This window comes from Meriones unguiculatus, chromosome 8, assembly GCF_030254825.1.
Source record: "Meriones unguiculatus strain TT.TT164.6M chromosome 8, Bangor_MerUng_6.1, whole genome shotgun sequence".
Taxonomy (NCBI): domain Eukaryota; kingdom Metazoa; phylum Chordata; class Mammalia; order Rodentia; family Muridae; genus Meriones; species Meriones unguiculatus.
The window spans coordinates 117,257,177-117,265,160 of NC_083356.1; positions in this window are offsets into that span (position 1 = coordinate 117,257,177).

Here is a 7,984-nt window from a genome sequence, read left to right on the forward strand (position 1 = left end):
CTCCCCTTGACACAAATAGGAATCTTGCCCCAGTCAAAGGAGGCTTTTCCTCCTCTTCCTCCCAGGGCCCTTTGCCTGATGCAAATCACAGGTTTGGCCTATGGAACTGACCTGAATCCAATGCGTTTTCCGATTGGGCACCATGAAATACGTTATCAAAGGGCCCGTGGAGGTTGTTGTTGTTCTTATGGTTTTATTTCAATGAAATTAAATCTTGACTTTAGTTCTTGCTTTCTGCACTGAATTGCACAGATGTTATGTTTTGTAGCTATTGTTGTATCAAGGAAGAGAATGTTCTCTCTAGAGTTTCTTAAGGAGGCAGGTGGTTGGAGGAAGGTCGCAGTGTCTGTGACCCCCAAGGCGGAGAAGCAGAGTGTACGCTGACAGTCTCTCTGGAGGAGAGGGGCTCCTGGCAGGTCCCTGTGTCACCTGGTGCACTCGACACAGACACGGCCACGCGTGACTTGCAGGCTGGTATAGTGTCCCAGGCTGGTTTCTCACCTGGACCCGGCAGGAGACACTTTTTAAGCAGCTTTGTCTGCGTGACACAAGCAAAGGCAGCTGGGCCTGGGTGTTGGCTTCCTTTTAGTAAGGTAAAAAAATTCCTTTTGTCTTACTGAATTAATTCCCTGGCAGTGGAAAGGGTGCAATTTAAAACAAGAATGATTTGAGGTGCTTATCCTTCTGAATTTTCTCTTGGGGATAGGATCTCGTTTAAAGTTCAATTGCAAAAACTTCTCTCTCTCCCTTCCCTTTTCTCTTCTTGTCCTGCCTCTTTCCCCTTTAATTCTCTCTCCTCTCTTCCTTTGCTTCCTTACTTTTTTCGTTCATCTATCCCATTCCATCTCCCATTTTCTACTTTTTCTCCTTCTTTCAATTAATCTTTGATAACTTGGGAAATTAGTGTTGAATTTCTTAGTTCTACAATAAAAATGCCTGGGTTGCCAGCCAGTGCCTTCCCTCGAGTGTTTGCTGGAAGAAAGTAAAGCTTCCGGTGTTGTGAGCTTTCAGTTTACACATCACTTCCTCTGTGCTTGCAGGGACAGCTGGATTAGGAGAATCAGAGCCACTCCTGCAATAAAACAATAAGAATATGTGATTATAAAACATGGTATATATTTAAAATAATTACACTTGTAATTATTGTAGTAGCCGCTGGATGGCACTGTTGCATACATCTGGTGCTAAAACCTTTCTGCCTACCTTTAAAAGCCAAAGGTCCTTACCTTTTAGGGATAACCTTTTGACTGGACACATGCTATCAGGCTTATAGAGCATCTTCCCGGTTGAGGTGGTCAGTCCAAGTTCCACTCCACTGAGATTTCTCATTTTCCTGGGTGAGGGTTCTCACACAATTTTTTTTTCCTTCCTGTATTTAAAGGGAGAATTATCCTTTTCTGATGGTTTGCAGCATTATACATTGATTGTGATGAGCACACTGTGGATACCAAGTGGAAGGAGACGAAAATAAAGCCACAAACACCCTGGATTTATAAGGTGCCCTTCCGAACCCCCAAATAGCTTCCAACAGCTTCCTATCTGTCTGCTCATCTGTCTTCCCAGCACCCGTAGGGAGCTCCCTGCTTTAGATCTTTTCTGAGTCAAGCTTGAGCTGTGAAATAAATGCTGTGAAGTCATTGTTTGCTCTGGCTTCCCCCGAGGAAAACAAACTGAAGGTATGCTCCAGACAGCCTCCAGTTTGTAAAAAAAATCATTTGTTGAAAATTTGCCAGTCCTTGAGTTTAAAATTTTTCACTTTTAACATTCCATAATCCGTAGGCACTTTGGGTCTTAAAACTTTCATTTGAAAAATATAGGTCATTTTGCGCAGCTGATATTATACAGAAATTGGACCTGGAGCGTGTCCAAATGCTGAAAAAGCCTTGCCCAGCTAAAGCAGAAGCTAGAGAAAAGAAATGGGTTAACAACCGGAACAATGGGCAGCCTTCCCTGTGACCGTGAGCTTCAACGGAGCCGTCCAGCTCAGCGTCTTTCTTTTGATTCCAGCTTTGAGGTTGTGCCTTTGGGCTGGGGACAGCAGAGAGCTTGGAGGAACACTGGCCTAGATTTTAGGGGAGGGGGCTGAAACTCTGCATTCTAGTGAGTTATCAGAGAGCTATGCTGCCTGCCATCTACGGGGATGCTTTGATCCAAGATCTCAGTCATTGTTTCCACATTTAGGGGCTGGAATGAACATCAAAGGAGCGGGTGTATGGAATTTACTGAATGCCAGAGAAGTACAATAACATACAGAGGACACAAGCAAATCCCAGTGGCAAAATTTGCTGCCAATTCTTGTGCATAACAGAGGCCCTAAAGTGACAGTCTATCTTTGACAAATGCATAATGAGATCAACGCCAAGGGAAGGAACTATCATGCTGAAAGGTGAATAGAAGAGTCAGGAACAATTCCGTGGACGCACACGCTTCCTCCTCGTGTTTTCTTACAGGGAAATCAGATGACACAGCCCATTAGGTCATCCTTGGATGAGGCTGCAGGTTCACCAGCAGGCCTGGACCCACCTGGCTCTTTCAAGATCCTGCTCTGAAGATGAGAATAAAATATGTTTAGAAGTCATTCATCTCCTGGTGGGGAAAAAAATAATAAGGAACAAGTAAAGGGAAAATAGCTCTCTTGTTCTGCCTTGGATAGTTCCAGATTTTAAAGCCCATATGCTGTTTGCTATAACTTCTTCGCCTCCCAGGGCCAATGCATTCCAAACACTCCAGCTAGTCATTGCTCTGAGGAGTCTCAGAAGCCAAGGCTCATTTGTATCCATAGTCTTTGTTCAAATATGGATTGATTTTGCTTAATTTCTGTGAGTGCACATAAAGTAAAAGGCACAGAACTGAAACCAGGCCATTGTCTGATCATCTAAAAACCTACTTTTCAAGCTCCTTTAAGTTTTATTTTTGATATAAAAACAATAAAATGACCATAAAAAGTTTTCAAAAGCATTGACATTATGAGCCATCTCTAACCAAGGCGCTTCCCAGAATGATCGAACACATTTGGATATAATTCTTTAGACGTTTAACTGCCCTGCAGTGCCAACTCTAAATATTTCCTCTAGAAGGTGGTTTTGATGAGGGTACCATGGAGTATGACTTACGCCTCCAGGGTCCCAGAAGGCACATGGCTGTGGATTGTACTGGTGTCACCAGAGTTGTCACGGGAGGGCAAAGGCCACTTACCCTCAGTGTGCAAATCTTAGAAAATGCAGACAAACGTAAAGATGGCGTAAAGCTACAAACATTTAGACTGGGAATGGAGGTTTTGAGGAGGGGTTTTCTAAATGCAATCAACAGTGGAACTAGCCTCTGTGGCTCATGACTGAAGATGGGTGGTGAAGCCAACAGAAATAGTGGCAAAGATGTGTATGTGTGTGTCTGTGTGTGTGAAGCCCAACTTGGTTATATAAAAATCTTGCCAGCCTGCTGCAAAAAAAGCCAGCTTTTCTCTCAGCGGCTTTAGACAAACAGGACAGATTTGTTTTTAGAGACTCGAATCACGTCCAGCACAGCCTCCTTCTGCACCTCTTACACCTCTTCTACAGCCTCACACTGCATAGTAAATGGGGGTCCTGGAAGGATCCTGCTGTCTGTCGTGCATGCTAAGTACATGCAATAATTCTCATCATTTCAGACTCCATAATGAAATGACCGAATGCTTGACAACATTAGAAAGTGGACAAGTAGGCATTCAACTGGATGAACCAGGGCTTTCTGGCATTAAAAGTGTAATATTTATGAGCTAATTTAATCACAGAAGAAAATATTGAGTAGGTGACTGAGTAAAATGATGACAGTGTATTATGTTTTGCCACGCAGCTGGATAAACACATTCAGTGACGGACCTTGGCAAGGACTGCAAAGATGTTCTTCACAATGCCATGAATAAATATTAGGTGCTGTCTAGAATTCACTGCACTTGAGGGCTTGAAGAAAGCCAGGTGAGCGTTAGCTGGAAAATATGGGCGAAACTGTGTGCGTACGGGATCGTGTAAACACTGGAGTCTTTTTGCTGCCTGGGAAATTGCTGCCCTCGCATTCATTTCCATCTACATCACGGAGAGAATTTCTCACTCATTATCTTAGTCTGCACCTTGAGGGGTGCTTTTGATCAGAGGACCCAGATTACTGAAAGTCCAAAGCATCCCAACCACATGTACTTGGAGAGAAAAGAAAAGGAAATTCTTTGCCTAAACATCAGAGACCTGACAAAGAAGATTGCATTCTGCTCTGACCTAATCTAAAACAGTAAACTTTTAAGTCCTGGTAGCCTGCCTCTGAATTTCTTTAAGTTAAATAGTTTCTGGTTTCTAAAACAACCATAAGAGTGTTTGAGGAGAGAGAATGAGCAATGCTAACAGCCCTGAAGGATTTGTATCCAAGAAAAGAAATAAATCCTCATACAGCAGAGTTTCAGAAATTCAACAAAATGGACCATTGTGGATTCTTACATTCTCCTCAGGATGGTTATTTTACTAATAAAGAAAACTTATGAAGGTCTTTGTTCTTATCGTTGAAACATATATACCATCTCTAGACCAAGAAGAGGAAGAAGAAAAGGCAGAAAATAACAAATCTACCGGGAGCTGGGGAGCTGGCTCTGTGGGTAGCAGGGCTTACTGGGCAAGCGTGAAGGTCTAAGTTTGAATCCTTAGCATCCACATAAAACCAGGCACCAGCATGCATGTAATCTCAGTGGTGGGCAAGTGGAGACAGGAGGATTCCAGGGACATGCTGGCCAACCAGTACAGACAAAGACAAGCAGCAGATTCAATTAACCCTGTCTCGAAAACTAAGACTGAGAGCTATAGAGTTATAGAGTTATAGAAGCCATATATGTCCAATATCAATCCTTCTGCCTCCACATGCTTTGGACTTTCAGAAGCCTGGATCCTGTGATCAAAAGCACCACTCAAGGTGAAAACTGAAAAAAATGAGTGAGAAATTCTCTTGGTTTTGTAGATGACAATGAAGGCTAGGGCAGCAAAAAGACTCCAGTGTTTACATGATCCCATGTACACACACACACACACACACACACACACACACACACTAGCATGCGTGTATACCCCATGGGAAAAATTAATCCATAAATAAATAAATTAGAAGCAGCATAATTTCTGAGCCTCAGTGTACATGCTCTGGTCGTTTCCTAAGATCAGTGAGCTCTCTATACTGTTCTGACATTTTTCGTTGTCTCAGCGTTAAAACGCGAGAGGAGGATGCATCGGAAAGTTGGCAAAGCTTGCTGAGAAAAACACCCCTAGGGGTGTGGGTGCCGTGGTCTTGGTTGTGCGGATCTTGAGCAGACCACATTGTCTCAATGAACCTCAGTTTTTCCATCTATAAATTGCAGTAATGTCAGCTTGCCAGCTTTTATGAACGTGGCCACAAGAGGCAAACTAGCTCGTTCACTGGAAAGTCTTTTGTTCTTGAATGATAGATAACATATTGAGTTGAAACTGGTCGTTCAAAAATGTATCTCAGTTTCACTTAGAAATGTTGGTACATAATTTTACAATAGTTCTGTGGCTTTTATTAATACCACCCAGCATATTAAATATGGTGACTCATAAGCTAATTTAAATTGTTTTCTTTTGAGGAAACCTCTCAAAATTTTTATTTTTGAAAGAAAGTTTAGCTCATCTCTTAATTATTCTGTATTTTGGTGTCCTTTTTAATTGGACACATTCCATGATAGCAATTATTTAACAAATAAATTTATTTAAGCAGCATAAATAAAAATTTCAAGAAGCATATTTAAGAACCAAATATGCTGAGAAGTAGTGTTAAGAGTAACTATTAGAAAATGGAGAGGCAAAGAATGAAAGAAAAAAAATCAGTTTATTTTGGATAAAGTCAAAATTTTGTCAAACATTCAAAACATCAAACATCTTGAAGAAAAAAAAAAATTCAGGAAAAGCCCGCAAAAGCAGCTGTAGTCACAAAAGAATGCTGGGTTTGCATCTCTCTGCCAGATGAGGCTCACAAAGCTTGTTCTTTCCAGCCCTTACCTTCCTTGTGGACCCTAGAAATATCAACCTCTAACATAGAACCTTCTGGGGAAGACAAAATAGTAATCCTCTGAAGACATTATTCAGGTATCTGCTCTATTTTCGGTTCTATCTAAAGATGTAAGAATTAATAGAGAAGAGTGAATTGTGCCCTTCCCCCACCCCTGACCTCCGACCTTCAGGTTGGACTGAGTTGTGATACAGAAACGGTCACATCCAAGGACTGCAACAAATCCAGCTAGCCCTGAAAATGCAATACAAATGACACTGACAAACACTTATCTCCACAATATTAATTTTTCAAGGGAATAAACCTAGAATTCCCAGAAAACAATCACCCGCCAAAAAGCCTAAGTAGGACAGAGCAGAAGGAGGTTGAGAATTCCAATGCAGAGCAAGAAGTGCACGTGCTAAGGCTATTGATGGCTGATAAATACCTAAAGGAGCCAAGTTCAAAAACATCAAGTTTAAAAAGTCTTTAAAAACACCAGCTTTAAACACAACTGACCTGCCCAAGTCGTCAACTCAGGCAGAGTGGTCATGCCAGCCTCACCAAGGGTTTATGCTCTGCTCATCAAAGACCAAAGGCCAAGCATAAACATAACTCCAGAGTGTGGCTCTAGCTCAAGATCTGAAGGTCCCAGTGGCCAGTGGAAGGTTCAGGAGTGGAAGTTTTTGTCTGGGAAAATGGAAATGGAATAACTAATATTATCCCAGATCTTCTGTCTGCAGGAGGATAGGGTTTTCCTGTGGCATTTGTCAGAGTGAACCTAAGCTGAAAAGCAAAAGGCAGAAAAAGAAGGAAGCAAGGGAGGAATAGAGGAAGGAAGGAAGGAAAGAAAAGAAGAAAATTCTTTGTGTCTAAGCATCACATATTCTTCTCTTGTTGGATTTTCATGAGCCTTGGTCTCTCTCTCTCTTCTATTCTCCACCTTCAGGCAGAGGCCTACAGCCATGACCTCATCCCATAGGGAACTCGCTGAATCTGGGGAAGGTTCTGGAGAATCATGGTTAATTAAGGTAAAGCTCCTGAGGACAGGAATCTCAGCTCTGGAATGTTTCAGGCCAGCAGTGAATATCAATTGATTGGGATTCAACATTGCCATTTTATTGCTAGGCGTTTAATTTGCTAAGAGGGGAAGAGATTCTAGCCAGTTGAGAAAAAAACAACTCCCACCTTGCTTGCTTGGGTTTGGAACCAAACATGACCTCTGCCAAATCAAGCAAGGGCTTGTCCACAGCGTCTGAGTAGGGACAAAGGCCATGGAAAAATGTTTGAGAGCTAATTTTCTATTACCACCATTTATGATTCCCTAAGGAAAATTCCTGAATCCACCCCCTGCAACTGAAAACCTGTGCACAGTTGACTTTTTCTGACAACCTTAGGGCCAGGCAGCAATTCCTGTCTGGCAGTGACAAGGGCAGCTCTTTCGTAGTCACTACAGGGGGTATTGAGAGCAGGGTAGATAGACTCTGTGAAATAGACTTTATAAAATTCAAACATGTCTGAGACACCAAGGCTGGGACAAGGAGTCCACATCGACCGGAAATTCTCCTCACTCTTGCAGCCCATTTTTGGTGAGTAACTTTAAACTAGTAGACAAAGAAGGGCTGGTTCTCAGCTCATGCCTTGGTAAGCGTCCTTCAAAGGAGCATGTGTTAGACTTAATCCCCGAAGTGTCACTGCTAGAAAAAACTGAGGACTATTGGGAGGTGGGAGTCAGTGTGATCAGGCGAGGCTCTTGGGTCCCTGGGACAGGTGCTTTCTAAAACAATTGTGGGGTCCTTGCCCTTCCTCATCTTCCAGCCATGAGGTGAGCAGTGTCCCTTACCACACACCCTCTGCCATTACCCACTGGCAGACCTCCCAGAAGACCCAAGCATGGATCTACCCCTTCTTGGATAAAAGCCATGACAACCGAAAGCCAAACAACACTCCTAAGTTAATCACCTCAGGT